The sequence below is a fragment of the Glycine max genome, chromosome 4 (genome assembly GCF_000004515.6).
Source record: "Glycine max cultivar Williams 82 chromosome 4, Glycine_max_v4.0, whole genome shotgun sequence".
NCBI lineage: Eukaryota > Viridiplantae > Streptophyta > Magnoliopsida > Fabales > Fabaceae > Glycine > Glycine max.
This window is the reverse complement of record NC_016091.4, coordinates 33,668,324-33,690,581: the sequence shown is the minus strand read 5'-3', so window position 1 is coordinate 33,690,581 and position 22,258 is coordinate 33,668,324. Positions and strand designations below refer to the sequence as shown.

The 22,258-nt window shown below is 34.7% G+C and overlaps 1 pseudogene; it reads right to left on the bottom strand.

Annotated features, from left to right (window-relative positions):
- LOC100790766 (importin-9-like) overlaps positions 1-22,258 on the bottom strand; it is a 142,527-nt pseudogene that overhangs the window by 43,774 nt on the left and 76,495 nt on the right.

Sequence of the window (22,258 nt, the reverse complement as noted above, 5' to 3'; positions counted from 1 at the left end):
ATTTAAGTCATTTCTCGCTTAACCTAAAAATAAAATAAATTTCCACCGAACGTTTGAATTGTATTATCCGTTAACTTCGGTAAAAATAAATTCCGACCGTTCGGTCGTGCCGTAACCACGTTAGAAATCAAAAAAAGAGGTAAAAAATAATATAATAATAAAAAAAAATCTTTTAGTAAAATAAAGCGGAAAATCAATCGGACGTTTTCTCTTTGGGATTTCTCATTCTTAATTGAATTTACTAATAAGTAAAGTGAAACTAAGGCTAAAATCAACTCGCCTAGTCAAGCTCGTCCATAAAAATAGGTTTTGAATTTTATCATTTCAATTTCTTACTAAGTAAAATGGGTCATTTTCAAGGTCCAACGCCTTAAAATGATCACCTTTTAAGTAAAAAGAAAGAATCACTTGATAAGAAAGAACTACGTAGGTCTGATTTCCTCATCGCAAATTGAGGAATACGTAGGAGCAAAGGGAAACACCCTTGTCGACCACAAAAAGAGAAAAATATAAAAAGGGTATGAAGGATATAAGGACTTAAAAGGGAACATAAAAAATCAAGGTCATGTTTGCACATTCGATTAAAGGCTGTCGTCCCTTGGGACGGACGTGTGGGGTGCTAATACCTTCCCCGTGCGTAAATACAACTCCCGAACCTTTTCACTTAAAAGTTCGTAGATCGCGTCTTTTCCGGTTTTTCCGACGTTTTCCTCAAATAAACGTTGGTGGCGACTCTGCGCCTATTCCTTTCGTGGAACACGCATCCCGCGAGTCACGCGTCGCCCTCCCGCCGAAGGGTAGGTTGCGACAACTGAATCCAGGGCTGTGAACTATATGTTGGTATATGTTGATGGCATAATTGTCACAATCCTACTCAGTCCAAGTATATAAGAGACCTGTTGACTAAAACCAAGATGGATGAAGCTAATTCCATCTCCTCTCCCATGGTTAGGGCTGCACGTTAATCAAGTCTGGGTATGAGTCCTTTTCTGATCCCACCCTGTACAGATCTATTGTGGGAGCTTTGCAGTATGCTACCGTCACTCGACCTGAAATTAATTTTTCTGTCAACAAGGTCTGTCAATTTATGTCTGATACTACTGAACAACATTGCACAACAGTAAAGAGAATCCTAAGATACTTGGTAGGCACTATTAATTTGGGTTTAAGCTTTCGCCCTTCCTCTACTAGACCTTCACTTTCTCTACATGCTTACTGTCATGCTAACTGGGATTCTGATCCAGATGACACAAGATCCGCTTCAGAAGCAACAGTTTTCTTTGGCTCCAATCTAGTCTCATGGTGGTCTAAAAATCAATCTGTGGTTGCTAGGTCCAGCACAGAGGCTGAATATCATAGTTTGGCCTTGGCTACAACAGAAGTCACATGGATCAAATCACTATTGTATAAGCTTCATATTCCTTATGCAACTTCTATTATTTTTGTGATAATATGAGCATTGTTACTCTTGCTCATAACCCTGTGATTCATTCTCGAACCAAACATATGGAGCTTGATTTATTCTTTTGTTAGGGAAAAAGTCATTGCCAAGCATCTTCAAGTTGTTCATGATCTAGTTGTTGATCAAAGAGCAGACATCCTAATAAAGGCCCTTACTCCTTCTAATTCACTACTCATAGGTCAAATCTCAGAGTGGTTGAAAAGAATTATGTCAACCCCTCATGAGCTTGCAGGGGGTATATGAGTATACTTGCTCTATGTAACTCTTTCTTTTCTTCTATTCATATTGTTAGTCAAACTATAGTTATAGTTACGCAATTGCTATATAAACTGTATTGCACTCAATTTATGTTTGGGTTGAATACAATCAACAATGGCAGCTCACTTTAGTTTTCTCATATTCTCATTCTCTTAGATTCTGTTAATATGGAAGATCCAGCTCTGTACAGGTCCATTGAAGGGCCTGTACAGTATATTACTGTCAGTCGACCTGAGATTGGTTACAGTGTTAACAAAGTTTGCCAGTTTATGGCACAACCTTTTGCTGACTCACTGGAAGGCAGTCAAAAGGATTTTAAGGTATCTCAAAGGAATTATCTCTTTTGGGTTACATCTCCAGCCAGCATCTTAGTCAACTCCCTACAGTCTTTCTGCATCCTATGATGCAGACTGGGCCTCTGATGTTGATGACAGAAGGTCCACTTTTGGATCATGTGCACTTTTTGGACTCAATCTTATATCCTGGTGATCCAAGAAGAAATCCTTAGTGGCTCGATCAAGTGCAGAGGCTGAGTATCGTAGCCTTGCTACTACTGAATCTGAACTTCTCTGGATTCAGTCGCTTCTTCGAGAGTTAAAAATCCTCTACACTACTCCCACCATTTTCTGTGACAATTTGTGCAGTGGCTCTTTCTCATAATCCAGTCCAGTTCTTCACTCTCACACCAAGCACATGGAGCTTGATATCTTTTTTGTCAAGGAGAAAGTTTTGAATTGCTCCTTAGCAGTCACTCATGTTCCTGCTCAAGATCAGATTGCAGATGTTTTCACTAAACCACTATCTAGTACTAGATTTGTTTATCTAGACAAACTCAGAATTATAGTTATTGATAAAAAATCAATAACTCTGAGTTTGTGAGGGAGTATAAGTGTATATGTTTAAAAGGTTCATTGTCTAATAATAGACCTGTAGTTGGCTAGTTTTTCTTCTATAACTAATTTGCGTCTCAAGTTAGTTATTGAGTTTAGTCAGTGTTGAGTCAGCACTAAGTAGCTTCTCTGGCACTCTATGTACCCTAGAAATATCCGTAAGATCCTCTCCTCACTTAAGAAATAAATACACTCAATGTTAGTTTTAGTTCTGTTATTCTGTTAGATCTTAGATTCTTTTAGTTTATTAGTTAAATTTCACTTCTGTTTGTCAGTTATAACTGACACTTATCAGTAATGATCCTCTGGCTCTGGCCAATATATAGATCTATTATAACAGAAAATCATCATTTTTTTGTATTTTTCAAATATATGATCAATAAGGTTCATTATTCTCTCTACTCAATTCTTAATACCATTTGACAACAACAAAACATGTCCAAACAACTAAGCTCTATAGATGATCATATGTCTTCCACAAGGCACTATATACGATAAAAAAGAATTACCTTTGTAGAAAGTTGCAACATTACCCATTGATCTGGGGCTGATTTAGCTTTTGACCTTGTGGTTATTCCCTTGCTAGACTTCATGAGACAAATAAGTTAAGGAATTCAGAAAGCACTCCCACCCTCTCGGGCGAAGAAAAATAGAGAGCAAAAAAATAAATAATTAATAGTAACACCTTAGTCAGATAGCCCTGGACATGTATATTTGCCAATTCATTGTGCCTACTGGTTAGCAACAAGGCCAGAGCACTTGTAGTGACTTTTATTTGATATGCCCCTTGTATCTCCCCTACAATCATATATCAAGTGTTAGAAAATTTACTTGATATTGCTTATGCACAATTAAGCATTCCTTACTAATCATTCTCATGTTTAACACAGACCTACAAGTAACATAAACATGAGTTTCACACACAAAAAAAGAATAAACTATTCGCACCCAGTTAGAATTGGAGAGTGGGAATAAGTTGTTTGGATCATGGAAGTCAAACTCGAGATTCTACTCTGAATCTAAAAGGTGTCACAGAATCATAAAGCATAGAATTGTAACTCGAAGCATAAGATTCTACGAGATTAATATATATATATATATACATAATAAATGCATCTAACATAGTATAAATAAAAAAGAAAAGAAAATTATAACGCAAATCAAATACTTATTAAGCTTAAATTCATAATCATGGATTCATAGTTAAGCTTAAAACATTGACCTAGTGTATGCCTACTCCTTATATAAAACACAACATGAAGAGATCTTGTTCTTCCAGGTGAACACCTTGACGCAGTTCTTGAAGGCCTACCAGAGGAGTACAATCCAGTGATTGAAAGTAAGTTCGAACTACTTTAGATTGGAGAAGTAAGGGCACCGCTGCTTGAACATGAGGCACGCATTAAAAAGTTTCAGAAGCGCTTTGCTGATTCACCTTCGATTATTGTTGCTCAAGGTTACACTCATCTACAAATTCTTACAATTCATCTTCAAATAATTTCAATCCACAAAATCAATCCAATTATTCTGGAAATCATGGTGGCTTCAATTGTGGTGATTGCTACAATTGTGGAGGCTATGATTCTGATAGCGCCAGTGGCTACAGTTGTGGAGGTAATGACTTTGGTCGTGGTGGAGGTCATCCCAACCTAGTGCAATGCTGGTTATTTCTAAAAATCAAGATCCTAACTCTACTACTTGGATACCTAATTCTGGTGCATCCTTCCACGTAATTGGAGAGTCTCAAAACATCCAGCAGCTTGGTCCATTTGAAGGGCCAAACCAAATATACATTGGTAATGGCCAAGGCCTTTCTATTAAGTCTTCTTATTACACTAGCTTATTTCCCCTATTAATCCTAAAGTCTCTCTCCTAATGGAAAATTATATGTTTCCAAAGATGTTATCCTCAATGAGCTTAAATATCCTTACAACGATCCTTTTCCATCTTTATCCAACTCTATCCTTCTTCTAAGAGTAATTTTTTACCTACTGCTTATGGACCCTCATTGGTTTGCTGCTATGAAACAAGAGTATGAGGCTTTTCTCAACTATAAAACATGGGATCTTGTTCCTCTTCCCAAAGACAAGCAAGTTGTGGGTTGTAAGTGAGTCTTCAGAATTAAGGAGAATGCTGATGGAACAGTTAACAGGTTCAAGGCTAGGTTAGTGGCTAAAGGATTTCATCAAGTTGTTGGTTGTGACTTTAATGAAACATTTTCTCTTGTTATAAAACTTGTTACAATCAGACTGATTATCACTCTTTCTCTCACTAATAAATGGAATTTGTTCCAGCATGATGTCAACAATGCCTTTTTAAATGGTCATCTTGAAGAGACTATCCACATGCAGCAGCCACAAGGCTTCCAAAGTTTAGATAAAACCTTGGTTTGCAAGCTACAAAAGGATTTGTATGGCCTTAAATAGGCCCCAAGACAATGGTTTGAAAGGCTCAAAGGACTTTTACAGCTTGGGTTTGTGGTCAGCAAGTGCGATCCTTCATTTTTTGTTTATAAAGACAAAGGACACATTATCTACATTCTTGTTTATGTAGATGATATTATTATTACTGGTAACTCCAATGTTATAATTCAGCAACTCACCACCAAGCTGGATTCCAATTTTTCTCTTAAACAATTAGGAAAACTTGACTATTTTCTTGGCATAGAAATCAAATCAGTGGCTGATGGGATTATTCTACTAACCCAAAGCAAATATATCAGAGATTTGCTTCAGAAAACTAAAATGGCAGAAGCACAATTTATTTCTTCCCCTAAGACTGCTAATTGCAAGTTAACCAAAGTTGACTTGGATTTTTTCAGTAATCCATCTCTCTATAGGTCTGTTGTTGGAGCTCTCCAATACACAACCATTACAAGGCCTGAGTTAAGCTATGCTGTGAACAAGGTCTGTCAGTTCATGGCTCATCCTATGGACTCAGACTGGACAGCTGTTAAACACATTCTAAGTTACCTCAAAGGCTTTATTCGTCATGGTCTGCATTTCAACGTTGCTCCTTCCTCTTAGCCTTTTACTATCAAAGCCTTGTGTGATGCTGATTGGGCCTCGTATCCAGATGATAGAAGGTCTACCTCTGGTGCAGTGATTTATTTTGGTCCTAATTTGGTCCCATGGTGGTCCAAAAAACAACAAATTATGACTTGATCTGCCACTGAAGCTGAATATAAGAGCTTGGCTTAAGCCACAACTGAAGTTACATGGATTCAAACTATTTTAACAGAGTTATCTGTTCCTTTTCAGACCCCAGAGATTTACTGTGACAACCAAAGTGCAGTAGCTATCACTCATAATCCAGTTCTTCATTTCTGGACTAAGCACATGGAAATTGACATCTTTTTGTCAGGGAGAAAGTCTTAGCTAAAGAGCTCAAAGTGTATCATATCCCTGCTATAAATCAATGGGCTGAAGCCCTCAATAAGCCTCTATCACCAACTCGGTTTCTCTTTCTTTGATTCACTGTTTCAACAATCTAATTCATATAAAATTCTTTTGCTAAAAGTTGAATTTACATATAAAGATGTTTTGATTTTAATAAACTTCTATATCAAAGATTGGTTCAAGCAATATTTGCTTTGGACTTTATTCAACTTGTTATTCTACAATAAATATTATTTTGGTCTCAAATTGGTGTATTTAGACTAAAAAATTAGTATTATTTTATCTTGACTTACTAAATTATTGTTTCAATGTTATTCATATTTAAGTCAATAATTATATCAATCTCAGTCTACTCCTTAATTCAACTAAGTCCTAAGAATGCTTTCCTGTTTCTATTTTTTTTTTTTGCACAAAATATAATTATATATATTTACTTTCATGACATATCTTATTTTTCATTAGACTAAATTGTAATATGTTATTATTAGTAGAAATTAATTATTGTTGATTCTAATCATGTGAACCCCCCCCCCCCCTCATTTTTTTTATTGAAAGAAGTACTGGAAAAGGATACAGCTTTGGTTAATGATGCTTTGGTTAACCACTTCAGCCCTTTTATAGAATTGCTACAGTCATACCAAACCTCTCTCCAGCCCTTTTATACACTAGCAATTGTTTGTGAACTTCAACTACAAAATTATCATCTTCATTAAGCCTATCAATACATTTGTAGAGGCCATCCAACACTTCATTATCATTGTCAATGTTTGGATTGGTGTAAAAGAACTTCGGATTTAGATAATAACCCGCTGCATGCAAAGGGTGGTGAAGTTGGCAATCCCATCTTTTATCAATGATTGCAAGGATATCCTTATACTTCCCTTCATTGTTATTGAAAGCTCTTTGAATTGCCTCTTTGGCCCTATCCATTGCTTCATAAATGAAACCCATTGCAGGTTTTTTTTCATTATCCACCAAACTTAACACACTTACAAGAGGCCCCATAGCCTTTAAAGTGTAGACAACATCATTCCAAAATGATGGCATAAGAACAACATTTGTTGCTTTCTTCCCCTTGGGCTCTTTCACTGTCTTATGTGGAAGCAATGCCTTCCGAGGTTATTTTGATGATGCCAAAGAATCAAGAGTCTAGCTAATTCCAAAGATTCAAGAATGAAGTTTTTCAAGAATCAAGTTTCAAGAATCAAGAATAATCATGATCAAGATTCAAGAATCAAGAGAAGAATCAATCAAGATAAGTATTAAAAAAGTTTTTCAAAACATTGAGTAGCACAAGAAGTTTTCAAAAAATCATTACCAAAGAGTTTTACTCTCTGGTAATCGATTACCAGAATATAGTAATCGATTACCAGTGTTTTTAAAACATTAAGATTTTCAAAATTCAAAATGAAGAGTCACATCTGTTGATGTGTAATCGATTACACCTTAATGGTAATCGATTACCAGTGACTGTTTTCGAAAAATACATTTCCAAAAGTCACAATTCTTCAAGTGACTTGTTTCTAAAGATTCTTTCAAAAGTCACAACTTTTCTAAGTGACTTGTTTTAAAAGAAATTGCCAAGAGTCACAAACTTTGACTTGAGTCATCAAGAAATTATAAATATGTGACCATGGCATGAATTTTAATAACAATCAAGAAATCTATCTTTCAATCTTCTCTCTCAACATCATTCAACTCTTTCAACAAATGTTTTCTAATTCATCTTCTCTTCATCTTTCTAAAAGTTTTTGTTCAAAACTTTTTCTTTCAAGAAAAGTTCTTTGATAAAAAAACTTGTGCTATTCATCTTTTTCATTCTCATCTCCTTTTGCCAAAAAGAATTCAACAAGGACTAATCGCCTGAATTCCTTTTGTGTCTCTCTTCTCCCTTTTCCAAAAAAACGAAGGACTAACCGCCTTAATTCTTTTGTGTCTCCCTTCTCCCTTCTCAAGAGAATTCAAAAGGACACAGTCTGAGAATTCTTTTGATTCTTCCCTTTCCCTTAAACAAAAGATTTCAAAGGACTAACTGCCTGAGATATCTTTTGTTTCCCCTTACAAAGATTCAAAGGACTAACCGCCTGAGAATTCTTTGTCTTAACACCTTGGAGGGTACATCCTTTGTGGTACAAGTAGAGGGTACATCTACTTGGGTTGTTGTTAATGAGAACAAGAGAGGGTACATCTCTTGTTGATCAGTTCAAGTGGAGGGTACATCCACTTGGTTGTTCAAAGAGAAAAAGGGAGGGTACATTCCTTGTGGATCTTTGCTTGTAAAGGATTTTACAAGGTTGAAAGAAATCTCAAGAACCGATGGTTGCTTGGGGACTGGATGTAGGCACGGGTTGTTGCTGAACCAGTATTAAATTCTTGTGTTTGTCTTCTTCTTCCCTACACTCTTTAATTTCTGCTGTGCACTTTAATTATCGCTTTTACTTTTGATTAAGTTTCTATTTCTGTTCTTTACTTTCTTAACTTAGTAGTAAAGGCCTAATTGAATCTAGTAACATTAAGAAGGATAAGTTTTTTAATTAGTAAAGGTTCATTAATAATTAATTCACCCTCCCCCCTTCTTAATTATTCCGAGGCCACTTGACCTAACAAGTGGTATTAGAGCAGGTATCTTGTAGAAAATTTAACAACTTCGAGATTCATGGCCTCTTTAAATTCTTTTTTTTTCAAAAGTATTTTCAGGAACAGTTCAAATCTGAAATCTCATGACAAAATCTCATGAAAACAACAAAGAAGAATCTGTAAGGAAGAAGTGGTACATCGACAGTGGATGTTCCAAGCATATGACGGGAGATGTATCCAAATTTACAACCATTTCCCCCAAGAAAAGTGGACATGTTACATACGACAACAACAATATCAGTAAAATCTCAAAAGAGGTAACATCTAAGCCATCTCTATGAATTAATGTATGATTAATATTTTCAGTTAAGTTATTTTTGTGGCTAATAGAAAATAATTGTTGAAATTGTTTAATTGTGTTTACAATGTTTAAATAACTATATTTAGTTTTAATTTTGAATATGTATGATTATTTGAATTTTGTTTGAATTGATTAATGCTTGAATTGCTTATGTTTTGTTTCTAAGATGATTAGATTCTGTTAAAAAAAATAAAAAATGTTTTGACATGTTAAGATAATTGAATTAAGTAAATAATTACCATGATATGTGTTGATGATTGTTATTTGATACTTAAAATTTAGTTTTTAATTCTCTGATAATCAATTACCACTATGTGTAATCGATTACAATAGAATAGACTTAGTTATGTAAATTGAAGATAAGCACAAAATTATTTGATTATGTTAAAATTTATTATGATTAATTAACTATATTTAGTTTAAAGAATTTCAATATACATGATTGATTTTTTTTTTGTCTTTGGTAATTGTGTCCAACTAGTTGAAAGTTTGAAAATTAAAATTTGCAAGTTATTGGAAGTTTGAAAATTAAAATTTGGAAGTTATTGGAAGTTTGAAAATTAAAAGTTGGAAGTTGAAAGTGGAAGTTTGAAAGTTGAAAATAGAAGTTGGAAGTTGAAAAAGGAAGTTACCAGAAGTTGAAATTTGAAATTTAAAATTTAAAATTTAGAATTTGAAATTTGAAATTTAAAATTTGAAATTGAAATTTAAAAATTTGAAATTTGATTTTTTTTGAAATAGAAATTGTTGTGCATAGTTAATTGATTGTTAATTAAATTTAATTAATTTGAAATATTTGATGATTGATTGTGTTTGAGAGTTATTATGATTTTTTATTATATTTAAAGGTTATGTTGATTAAGATAGTGAATATGTATTTTTTATGGGTGCAAAATAGTTTGTTTTAATGTCTTTCTGTTATGTGTTTAAACTTGATTATCTTGTTTACTTATTTGTTACTTAGTGAATTATGTTTTGAAACTTTATTAGTACTTTATTTTCTAAAAGTTTAAAACTTGTTAGTTGCTTTATGTGTTATGGTTCTACTTGGTTACTTTTTGATGACTTATGACTTATTTGATTCATACGTTTTATTATGATTTGTGGATGATTTATTATCATGTTTGATTTTTATAAGTTTTTCTCTTTTGTATGAATACATTTATTGTATGTTTATCCATTTATGTATGATTTGACATGATTGGATTTTTGTCAAAATTATATTGATATGCTAAAACAATTGAGATAAGTAATGAGTTACCATATATGTGTTCATAACTAATTTTTGTTACTTAAAATTAAGTTTTGATTCTCTGATAATAGATTTAGATTATAATTATATTTTGTTTTCAAGCCGTGTATTTGGCTATGTCTTAAAAAACACTTACTAGCATTTTCTTTCTTCCTACATTAGTAGTTTTATTTGGTTATTATGAATGACTTTCTGGATTATATGACATTCTATGAAGTATTATCTTTCTAGTTTGATGAATGGTAAAGTTATCTTGTTTGATTTTTTTCTATTCTCTTGTATGGTTTTATATTTCTTACGCACTTTGGCCTTTTTGATGTTGCCAAAGGGGGAGAGAAAAATGGGCATTTTAAGAAATTAAGATATTATATTTTCAAAACTTTAAAATCAAGCATAAAATCAAAAAGAAAGGGGGAGAAAGGGATGAGTGAAGGGTAGAACAAAAATTGTATGCATTCTCTTGATTTCAAGGTTGTCATCATAAAAAAGGGGGAGATTGTGGAAGCAACGCCTTCCAAGGTTATTTTGATGATGCCAAAGAATCAAGAGTCAAGCAAATTCCAAAGATTCAAGAATGAAGTTTTTCAAGAATCAAGTTTCAAGAATCAAGATTCAAGAATAATCAAGATCAAGATTCAAGACTCAAGAGAAGAATCAATCAAGATAAGTATTAAAAAAGTTTTTCAAAACATTGAGTAGCACAAGAAGTTTTCACAAAATCATTACCAAAGAGTTTTACTCTCTGGTAATCGATTACCAGTGTTTTTAAAACGTTAAGATTTTCAAAATTCAAAATGAAGAGTCACATCTGTTGATGTGTAATCGATTACACCTTAATGGTAATCGATTACTAGTGATTGTTTTCGAAAAATACATTTCCAAAAGTCACAATTCTTCAAGTGACTTGTTTCTGAAGATTCTTTCAAAAGTCACAACTTTTCTAAGTGACTAGTTTTAAAAAAATTTGCCAAGAGTCACAAACTTTGACTTGAGTCATCAAGAAATTATAAATATGTGACCATGGCATGAATTTTAATAACAATCAAGAAATCTATCTTTCAATCTTCTCTCTCAACATCATTCAACTCTTTCAACAAATGTTTTCTAATTCATCTTCTCTTCATCTTTCTAAAAGTTTTTGTTCAAAACTTTTTCTTTCAAGAAAAGTTCTTTGATAAAAAAATTGTGCTATTCATCTTTTTCATTCTCATCACGTTTTTCCAAAAAGAATTCAACAAGGACTAATCGCCTGAATTCTTTTTGTGTCTCTCTTCTCCCTTTTCCAAAAGAACGAAGGACTAACCGCCTGAATTCTTTTGTGTCTCCCTTCTCCCTTCACAAGAGAATTCAGAAGGACACAATCTGAGAATTCTTTTGATTCTTCCCTTTCCCTTAAACAAAAGATTTCAAAGGACTAACCGCCTGAGATATCTTTTGTTTCCCCTTACAAAGATTCAAAGGACTAACCGCCTGAGAATTCTTTGTCTTAACACATTGGAGGGTACATCCTTTGTGGTACAAGTAGAGGGTACATCTACTTGGGTTGTTATTACTGAGAACAAGAGAGGGTACATCTATTGTGGATCAGTTCAAGTGGAGGGTACATCCACTTGGTTGTTCAAAGAGAGCAAGGGAGGGTACATCCCTTGTGGATCTTTGCTTGTAAAGGATTTTACAAGGTTGAAAGAAATCTCAAGAACCGATGGTTTCTTGGGGACTGGATGTAGGCACGGGTTGTTGCTGAACCAGTATAAAATTCTTGTGTTTGTCTTCTTCTTCCCTACACTCTTTAATTTCTGCTGTGCACTTTAATTATCGCTTTTACTTTTGATTAAGTTTCTATTTCTGTTCTTTACTTTCTTAACTTAGTAGTAAAAGCCTAATTGAATCTAGTAACATTAAGAAGGATAAGTTTTTTAATTAGTAAAGGTTCATTAATAATTAATTCAACCCCCCCCTTCTTAATTATTCCGAGGCCACTTGATCCAACACCTTAGACTTCAACCATTCATCCGAAGTTAACATCCTTCTAAGATTGGGCTTTTTCTTATGCAATCTTTGCAAAGTTAAGAAAGTGGTAGCAAATCTTGTAATTCCGTGTCTCTCCAATTCAGTTTTTTTGTGTGAATTTCCTCATGGTGTTCAAAGCCAATGTATGGTTGTAAATGTAGCCTACAAGCTTGATGCCTCTTTGTATAACCTTTTTTAGTTTTGGGATCTTTCCAATATCTTCTAGCATCAAGTCAAGACAATGTGCAACACATGGAGTCCAAAATATTTTTGGTCTCGTGACTTGTAAAATTTTACCTATAAAGACCAAAATCAATAAACTTGTATGAGTAGTGTAACAATTTATAACTATAAAATAAAAAACTTCATTAAGCATGATTGAATTCTCACTCACTAACACATAATTACTTCCATTGTCCGTCACCACTTGAATGACATTCTTTTCTCCAATCTCCTCAACAAAGCTATCTTAAAGCTCAAAGATCTTTTGACCAGTCTTCATGTATTCAGAAGCATCCACACTCCTCACAAACTGTGTTCCCAATGAACAATTTACCAAAAAATTAATCAAATTTCTATTCTTCCTATTCATCCAACCATCTGACATAATTGAACATCCATATTTGATTCGCTCCTCCTCATGACTCATCAATAAGCCCTTCGTGTATTCCAACTCTTTTTTAAGGAGTGGAACTCTCAATTCATGATAGCTTGGAGGCTTTAAATGAGAACCATAGGTTCCAATTGCCTGAATCATCAACTTGAAACTTTTTTGATTTAGCAACATTGAATGCCATTCCATTCCTAAAAAAGAAACGAGCAATGTACTGAACTGCCCTGTCTCATGATGCCTTGTTATAAGATTCATTTACACTTATTTGTCTCATGGTTTTTCCTAATTTGATACTTTCTTCAAGTTGTTTGGAGAACAAAAAATCAAGAGGGCCTTTTTTGTTTGTGGTCCTCTTCTTGGAAGTAGATGAGAAGGCTTCATTTGATGTTGTTGGAGGTCTTTTTCCACTTTTAAGTCTTGTAATCTCTTGGATCCCATCTTCCTCTTCGTCGTCTTCTTCTTGCATTGCCTCCATGTATGTTGCAGTTTCAACTATTTCTCATAAGCAGAAATAATTTCTAATTTATCATCTTCCGGTAAATTCTTACAAGAACCCACATCACCTTTTATTTGAAGTTGATGTCTTTTGGCTCTACAAATTCCTCCAGTAGACGTGTTTTGACAAAAATCACATGTCACACTCTTCCTGTTATTTTTATCCTTTAAGCTGTTCCAATTCCAAAAGACATCTACATTATCACCCGTAGGCTTGAACATTCCAGTTGAAGACCCCTCTAAATTGGTATTCTTTTGTTGATCAGAGGATGCCATGGTTTTGCTTTTGCTAGGAAATAAGCAGTAAGCACAATAAAAAATAATGAAACAGAGTCAGAACAGAAGTCGGAACGGAACAGAGTCGCTAGAACAGAGTAGGCAATAAGCATTAAGCAGTAAGCACAAAAATTTGCCGGAATGAAGGATGCAGGCTTCGCCAAAACAGAAGTCGCTACCAGAATGAAACAGAGTTGGAACGGCGTTGCCGGAATGGACAAAGCAGGCATCGCAGGTGTGCAGAGTAGCAATGGCAACGCTAGGGTTGAACTGTTGAAGATGATGGAGCCCTGATCGTGCGAAGAAAAGCTTATAGGAAAAATTTGATAAACCTAAAATACCCTCACTTATCCTCATTAAGTGAGGGTATTTTCAGAATTTTCATTGCTTCGAAGTAGTGGCACAAAAAATTTCTCTTGAACCCGCCCTGCTCTGCCGCGATAACTGTCGCTCTAGCCGTGACATGAAACCGCTCCGTTACAGAGGTGCCCGTCACGGATGGGGGCCGCTCCACCACTATAGTGGCTGCTATTGACTACATAGAGTGGAAGAAGAGTAAAGTATTAGGGAAGCAATAGAGCCTCACCATTTAGAAGTGAGAAATAAGTGAATATGATAAGTGATGGGCAAAATGAGGAAGCAACCAAATTTCAGCTGGGAAAGGAAGAGAAAGGGTCAAATTCGAATCCTACCCCTAAGCAGCTTCCTGAAGATGAAAGGCTTGTGTTTCACTCGCGATGAAAGGTACTCCCCTACTCACATAGCAAGAATAAGAATTAAATGATCATACTAATAAAGGAAGAAGAATCTAATAATGGAGTTGATCGAGGAGAGGAGGGAGAAGAAATAGTATGGAAAAGGAAGCTTAAGCAGTTAACATTGCATAGCTTGGTTGGATTAACTTCAAGGAAAACCTTTATGTTATGGGGGAAGATTCCAACAAATATTGCATAGGTGTTAGTAAATTGTGGGGCAGCTTCATATCCAGCAACACAACATTTGTAGTTAAAGGTAGAGGAGTCATCTGAGTTGTTATTCTCTTATTGTTGGGACTTCGGGAATAGGTTTTATTTTGATAGCTTTGGAGTTAATAGCTTTGGAGACTTTGCTTGCTAGGTTTTATTTTGATGATGCCATATATGGGTGAATTCACAAGCATGTAATATACCACTACTTCCTATGCGCATTAAGATAATTACAGAGATAATTAAAGCCTAAATAGTTATTTATATTCAAGAGAATTACAAAGAAAATAATGCCAAAAAAATTACAAGTGAACAACTAAGATACCACTACTTCCTATGATGCATTGAACTTAGCTATAACAAGTATCTAGGAAACTTGAAAAAAATAAAAATTGAAGTTCTTACTCCATCTGGTCTCATATATAAGAGAAAAGATTCACGCTAACTAAGAAAGTTAGTTAACCACATTCAATTGCATCAGTCTCAATTAAAAGTTAAATTTCCCCCAACTTACCCTTCATTCAAACTTGGTATTACGAATAAAAAGGAGTCATTAGAACTATAACCTCAATTACATGAAGAGTATTTTAGAGATAGTAGCATTACATGAGATACTGTTAGTTGAAATTTTCTTATATTTGAGACCAAGAAAAAGGTAATTTTTTTCTTATATTTGAGACTAGAGTTGCATCTCCTAAAATATTCCTATTTCCAACACAAAGCATTAAACACTATTTGGTATTTGGATTTGATCCTTAACAGTTGAGTCAAAACTAATTAATGATTTTTTAAACCATTCATTCATGAGGATAACTCCATAGCCATAACCAAAAAAGAGAAATTACAGAAACATACTTCAGTTCTATGGACAAACTATGTCGTGACAAGTTCATAATTTGCAAAAAACAAAATCCCAAAAAAATCACAAACTAAGATACCTTAACAAATATAATAGTAGAAGGATGTCACCTTGCTGCTTAGTCCATTCTGACATTATATAAGAAAAGGAATTACCATGTCTTTCCGCAAGAATTGAGATCAATAAATCAATAAACTATCCAACATTAGGAACACTTATGTGTACCTGAATTTTAAGTAATATTTCAGCAACTTATTCCTAGAGAGTAAGAAAAAAAAGGGAAAGGAGTAGCTTTATTGCAAAACATATAATGTGATACAAAATAAGATGCTAAGGATAACTTCACGTGAACCAGAAAATAAAAAATTAAAAGGATACCTCAAAACACAGGCTCTTACTAACAAAGAATAATTATTGATAAGGGAAACACAAAATTCAGGAGAAACATGAAGGGAAAAAGTAGCATAACAAAGTTGCATAGATTTTTTTTATCAGCAAAAGTATGATTATATTATATATAATATTAAGTTCAATACAAGAGGTACTGTTGTATATACAACCTAGCACCATACTATGCAAAGCTATGGTGACCTAATACATGCAATACAATTAGGCAACCGTAGATCTGACTGTAAGCTAGGCACCCAACCACAAAATATCTACCCCCCCCCTCGCGCCCCCAGCACAAAGATCCACCAAATTTGCCATCATTGTAACCTAATACTATTAGAATGAATGTATAAAAATAATTGTTACAAACAGTTATTGCAGGCAGGATAGTTAGTATAAGCAAACTACTTTTCTTTCACTAACAGAATTCTATTAGTTAGTTTGTGATTAGCTTCAAGGTCTAGAGGTTTATAAATACCTCTTTTGTAACTGTATTAGACCTAACTTTTATGATTCAGTAAGATTAGTTATTTATTCCCTGTAACGTAAAATTCACTTTCCTTAGTTTATTGAGCTTCATCTTCACGATCATGGCTTCGACATCTCAAAGTTTTAATTCATATTTGTTTCCAACTACAATAGCAGAAAAATTGGATGATTCCAACTATCTACACTGTCGACAATATGTCGTGCCAGTCAGTCAAGTCATCAAGTCCCATAAATTGCTGAGGTTCATGGTTAATCCCATCATTCCACCTTAATTTCTCACAGAGGATGATCAGATCATGGATTTCGTTAATCCTAAATATAAAGCCTAGGAAGTGCAAGACCAAACATTGCTTGTTTGGCTTCAGTCGACACTCTCGAAGTCTGTCCTTTTTTCGTGTGATAGGTTCGAATCACTTCTACCAGGTATGGGAGAAGATTCACGAGCATTTTAGTCTTCACACCAAGTCTAGGGCACATCTATTGCGAATGGTAATGCGTGCTGTCTCACTCAAAGGGAAAACGATGGACGAGTACTTTCACAAAATAAAAAACGATGTCGACGAGCTCGCCGGTGTTGGAGTTCCAGTTCTCCATGATGAGCATGTTGATGCTATTTTTGAAGGTTTACCATCGGATTATGCACCAGTGGTTTCCATGATTGAAAGCAAAAAACGTATGCCATCTATTGCAGAGATTGAGGCTCTCCTTTATGGCCATGAAACTCGCCTAGATCAATACAATCGCGACACCCAACTACTTGTATCTTTGTCTATTAATTACACTCAAAGCTACTCATATGGAAGTTTGTCCAAAGCTAATGATTCCAACAGATTCAGAGAAAGTTATGGCAGAGGTAATGGTGGGCATAATGCTTTGTTTGATTGAGGTGCTGGTCGCGGTGGTTCTAGAAAAGGCCGCGGTGGAGGCAGATTTGCTAACTTCAAGTGTCAAATCTGCCTCAAGTATGGTCACATTGCGAATGTGTGCCACTTTTGTTCTAATATGAATTTTTAAACTCATGAGTCACTCACCTTTCTTGATACAACTACACTCCAACCAATTCCTTATTCGATTGCCTCAGGTAGGACCTCAAACACTAGGGTTAATCCTAACTCTAAACCAGTTGCTCAGTCCTCCAGCCAGCCTAGTGTGATGTTTATCAAGAAATCAACATCCAGTTACTGCACATTTGTTTGGGGAAACTTGGTTACTTGGAGGAGCAAAAAATAAGATGTTGTGGCCAGGACCAATGCCGAGGCTGAGTATAGGGCAATGGCCCAGGGTGTTTATGAGATTTTATGGCTTAAAAGGATTCTAGAAGAATTGCAGCTTCCTATGACTCTTCCAATAAAATTGTATTGTGATAATAAGGCTGCAATCAGTATCTCCTAGAACCCTGTACAACATGTCCGAACCAAGCATGTTGAAATTGATAGACATTTCATAAAGGAGAAGGAGGACGCCAGCCTAATTTTGCATGCCTTTTGTTCCTTCTTCACAACAAGTTGCTGACATTCTTACAAAAGGATTATTTAGTCCCATCTTTGAGTTTCTTGTAAGCAAGTTGGATATGTTGGACATCTATGCACCAACTTGAAGGGGGGTGTTGACAGTTGTATGTCTATATTAAGAATTAATTAGACAACTGGATGTTTATTTTTGGAAATAATTTTCTAGAAGATTGAATAATTAAGATCCATATCAGATTATTCCGATTTGATCTGATTTGATTATTATTTTGGGTCAGAATCAAATCTCTCTAATTTGATCTGATCCCTTTTTATTTACTTTCCTTTCTACATTTATTATGTAATTGGCATCCTTGCCTATATATGTAAATCTTTTATTCCTGAATAATATACAAGAATTATTCTTCCTCTCCTATTGCTTTTCTCCCCAGAAGTCCCTAAAATCACACTTGGATATTTCCTATTAAAACCAAACCTGAAATTGTGTCTGTTTTCCAAACTTTCAAGTTATCAGTTGAACTTGAACTAAACACTAAAATAAAAGGTGTCCAATCTGATTGGGGTGCTGAATATAGACCCTTCTCTGCTTTATTATCTTTCTATGGTATTTCACACAAGTTAATTTACCCACACACTCATCATCAAAATGGCGTAGTTGAAAGGAAGCATAGGCATATAGTTGATCTAGGACTCACATTACTTCATCATGAAACTCTACCTCTATAGTTTTGGGATTATGCTTTTGTCATTGCACTTTATTTGATTAATAGGTTACCCACTGCATCACTCAACTATGCTATTCCATTTGTCACTCTTTTTAACAAAGAGCCTGATTTTCATTATTTTAAAACATTTGGTTTTGCATGCTTTCCTCTGTTGAAACCTTATCATACTCATAAACTAGATTTCAAGTCTCAAGAGTGTGTTTTCTTAGGGTACTCCTCGTCACATAAAGGCTATAAATGTTTGTCTTCAACTGGTAGAATTTATATTTCCAAGGATGTTTTATTTAATGAGTTGAGGTTTCCATATTTAGATTTGTTTTCCTCTTCCTGTAGTTCAACACAGAATATCACTTCCTATTTCAACCTCAATCTTGACCTATCTCCTCCTGTTTCAGCCTTTACACCTTCACTTTCCCAAATACCCTCCTCCAATTCCCTTTCAGCTCCCTCTGTTCCTTCTGATTTCTCTATTACTGCCTTAAATCAGACCTCATCAGAATCCACCTCCACTCATCCAATACGGTGTCATCTAGTGAATCTATACCATTTGCACCCTCTCCCACTCACCCTCAATCATCAAATACTATGTCTTATAGTGAATCTGTGTCTGCATCAACTCGAATTCCCATTAAAGTGTAAAGCAGGCTCTGGAAAGTAGGTCTAAATGAAGCTTCTTTTTTTTTTTTTACTTTTTCATTTTTTTGTTTTTGTGTTGAAGATTAGTATGTTGAATGCACTTTCGGTCATACGCATCACTTTTGATGTTTATGTCGTGTTTCACTTTTCAATCTTGGAATGGCCTTAATTTCAAATTTTAGGGGTGCCAATATTTTGTGAAAGACAGTTGCAGTCGAAGACAAGGGATTGATGGGGAGAGAAAGGAACAAAGGTGGTAAGGAAAAGATTTAAAAAAATTCTGTTGCCAGAAATTGACTTCGACAACAGCAAATGGTTATCAGAAGGTTGCTAGGAAGGAAGCAATAAATCTAGTGTGAGTGGTGTAAATTGGAACCATATAAAATAGATGAATCCAACAGTTGATAAAATTGCTTCATCATGAACCACTTACAAGCTTGTCCATTGTAGTCTTTGCCTTGATTAATAGCAAAAAAAGTTATAAATATGACCATTTCCAGAAGTACTGGCTTTCAACCTCTGAAGGTTATTAATAGTGTTAGAGTTTGTGGGTTCTAATTTATGTGTTGAGCTTATTGAGTCTTAAGCCCACTTCTGCTTTTGTACTGTATTTATTAGCAAATCAATGAGAACCAATGGGATGTTATCGTTCCTCCAAAAAAACAAATAAAAACAGAAATTTGACCATTAATCATTACCACCAAAAACTGATAGTAGAATCATTCAAATTAATTTGAAAAGTTGGCGATATTGCCAGTCTGGCAAAAACAATTAGCAATGAGCTTAGCAAGACAAAGTTTTGAGCAGATTGCATGTGTTTGACAAGAGCAGCAATTAGGTCTCGTATATGTACCACTATCTGTGATGGTAAATGCAAAATCAGTTGAAGAATGCAACTTCCAACAAAGAGAGACCCAGAGCTTTCCAATTTGGGGTCTAGCAGTCTGTTCCAAAATTTACAAGAAATCAGACAACAAATTAGAAACAGGGAACAGATACACCCGCACATACGCACAAAAATAAGAGATGATGTAAATCATAGAATTCAAGTTGGGTAATTGAAACCAAAAAGTGCCTTGAGTGTTATTTGTGACAAAAAGCTTTCGCTCAAGCTTAAAGGAAAAGTTTACAGCATAACTGTAGGAATAATTATGTCGTATGGAACCAAGTGTTGGGCGGCGGCAAAAAAGAATAACCTGAATTTCACTGTGGTCATCACTTTGAAGGATTATGTTGATAACAGCATTAAAAGAGACATCATATATTGCTTTCACTACATCATCAGGGGCATTCTGTATAAAGCAACAACATACTGAGATGAGAAAACCATAAAGATAAAAAAATGTGCTCAAAGGTCAAAGATGACATGTTTCCAAGTATAATTGCCTTCAATAACATTGTTACCAAATCTAATGATCCAGTTACCAAACCATCAGCCTGCTCTTGGGGCTATAAGAACATTTACAGAAGTGTATAAGCAACAAAATTATTCTAAAATAACTAACCAGACACTGTAATAACTTGAAAAAGTCATACTTTATTCAAAATTGTTCCAATATATGGCAAAATTCTAGAAACCAATGGATGTACACATCCGACAATGCTTTTGATAGCCTGGAAAAGAAATAAATTCTATCAGATGACAAAAGAAATGATATAAAATTATTGAAATAATTGATTTCAAAGTCAATAGTGGAGCTTGACAAATAAAAATCCAGATCAAAAAGCATCAATGAGAAAAAAACATATATATAAACATAACATATATTTATATTTGCAAGCATATATACACATACACATACATCAGAGTTCTAAATCTATGTCTCATCACCTATGAAGCACCGACACTGACATGGGCACCGGACACGACACAGACACCTGCAATGTCCAAAATATAGGACGTCGTACGGGTGTCGTGTCGGTGTTCTTAACCTTTTTTCTGTTCTAGTCCCTCATTTTTTTTCTACATGTTCACACCTATTTTGTATCTTCGTGTTCTGTTCTACCTTTTTATGTACTTCATTGATCACCCTTCAACCCCCTTTCCAATTCTGTTCTTAATTATATTTACGTATAAGAATTCCTTTGGTTTGCTTGTATTTGGTAGCTCAGAACTTTATTTTGATCAATGATATCAAATAACGGTCATGATAGTGCCATGGCAGTATGGCATGGTAGTTCAACAAGAGATGTGTTATGACATGGCAGATTATCATGGCTTCATAGACTCAAAAACAGTTATGGCAGAAAAGGTCCAAAAAACCAGTAAAGAAAGAGATGTGTCTCTATGCCCCTAACTAATTATTACCTATTTTCATGGGCATACCTAAGGTCCATAAGCTCAAGTGAAACCCTAATGCACAAAAGTCTATCATGAGGATCCCGACAACCGTATCTTTTCATTTTCAACACACTCCTATTTTTTTTCATATTTGCCTCTGTTAACAAAAGCCTCACCTCTGATGATCTGTATTTTCCAGAGACCCACATTTTTCTAGCAACCCAAATTCCCTTGTTCTTGGTCTTTCTCTCCCCTTTATCTCTTTTATTTTTCTGTAACCACCATCAACCAACCATTCATAGCATTATCCCATTTTGGTCCTATTAATATTTATGTCTTTAAATTTTGAGTTCCCTTTTCCACGTGTTCACCAACTTCCTTAGACCTCTCAATTTTTAACATTTCTTCTCCAAATTATTATTTTTTATTTTGGTTTGTTAGGATTCATTTTGAGTCCAGTTTAACTTTTTTAATAATAATAAGGGTAAATTATTATTTTGGTCCCCAAACTTTTCAGCTTTAATGGTTTTGGTCCTTTATCCCCAAACTTTTCTTCCATCCAGTATTTTGATCCTTTCCGTCCAAATCCACGAGCTTCCATCGAACCCAGTAGTGGCTTTGTCGACAATTGTTGCAATTGGGTGTGATGCCCAACTTTGTTGGATCAGATTTTTTTATTTGGATCTGGCCGTATCAGTGTTTGTTAGAACTGGGGTTTTGAGGTTACAGGTGAATGAGGGAGGGAAGATTTTAGTTAGATATGGGTTCGGATCTGGTCGTTGATTTTTTTTGTGTTTTCCAATTTCTGGCAATTTTTAGTCGCCAGAAAATGAATCATAATAAAATAATAAA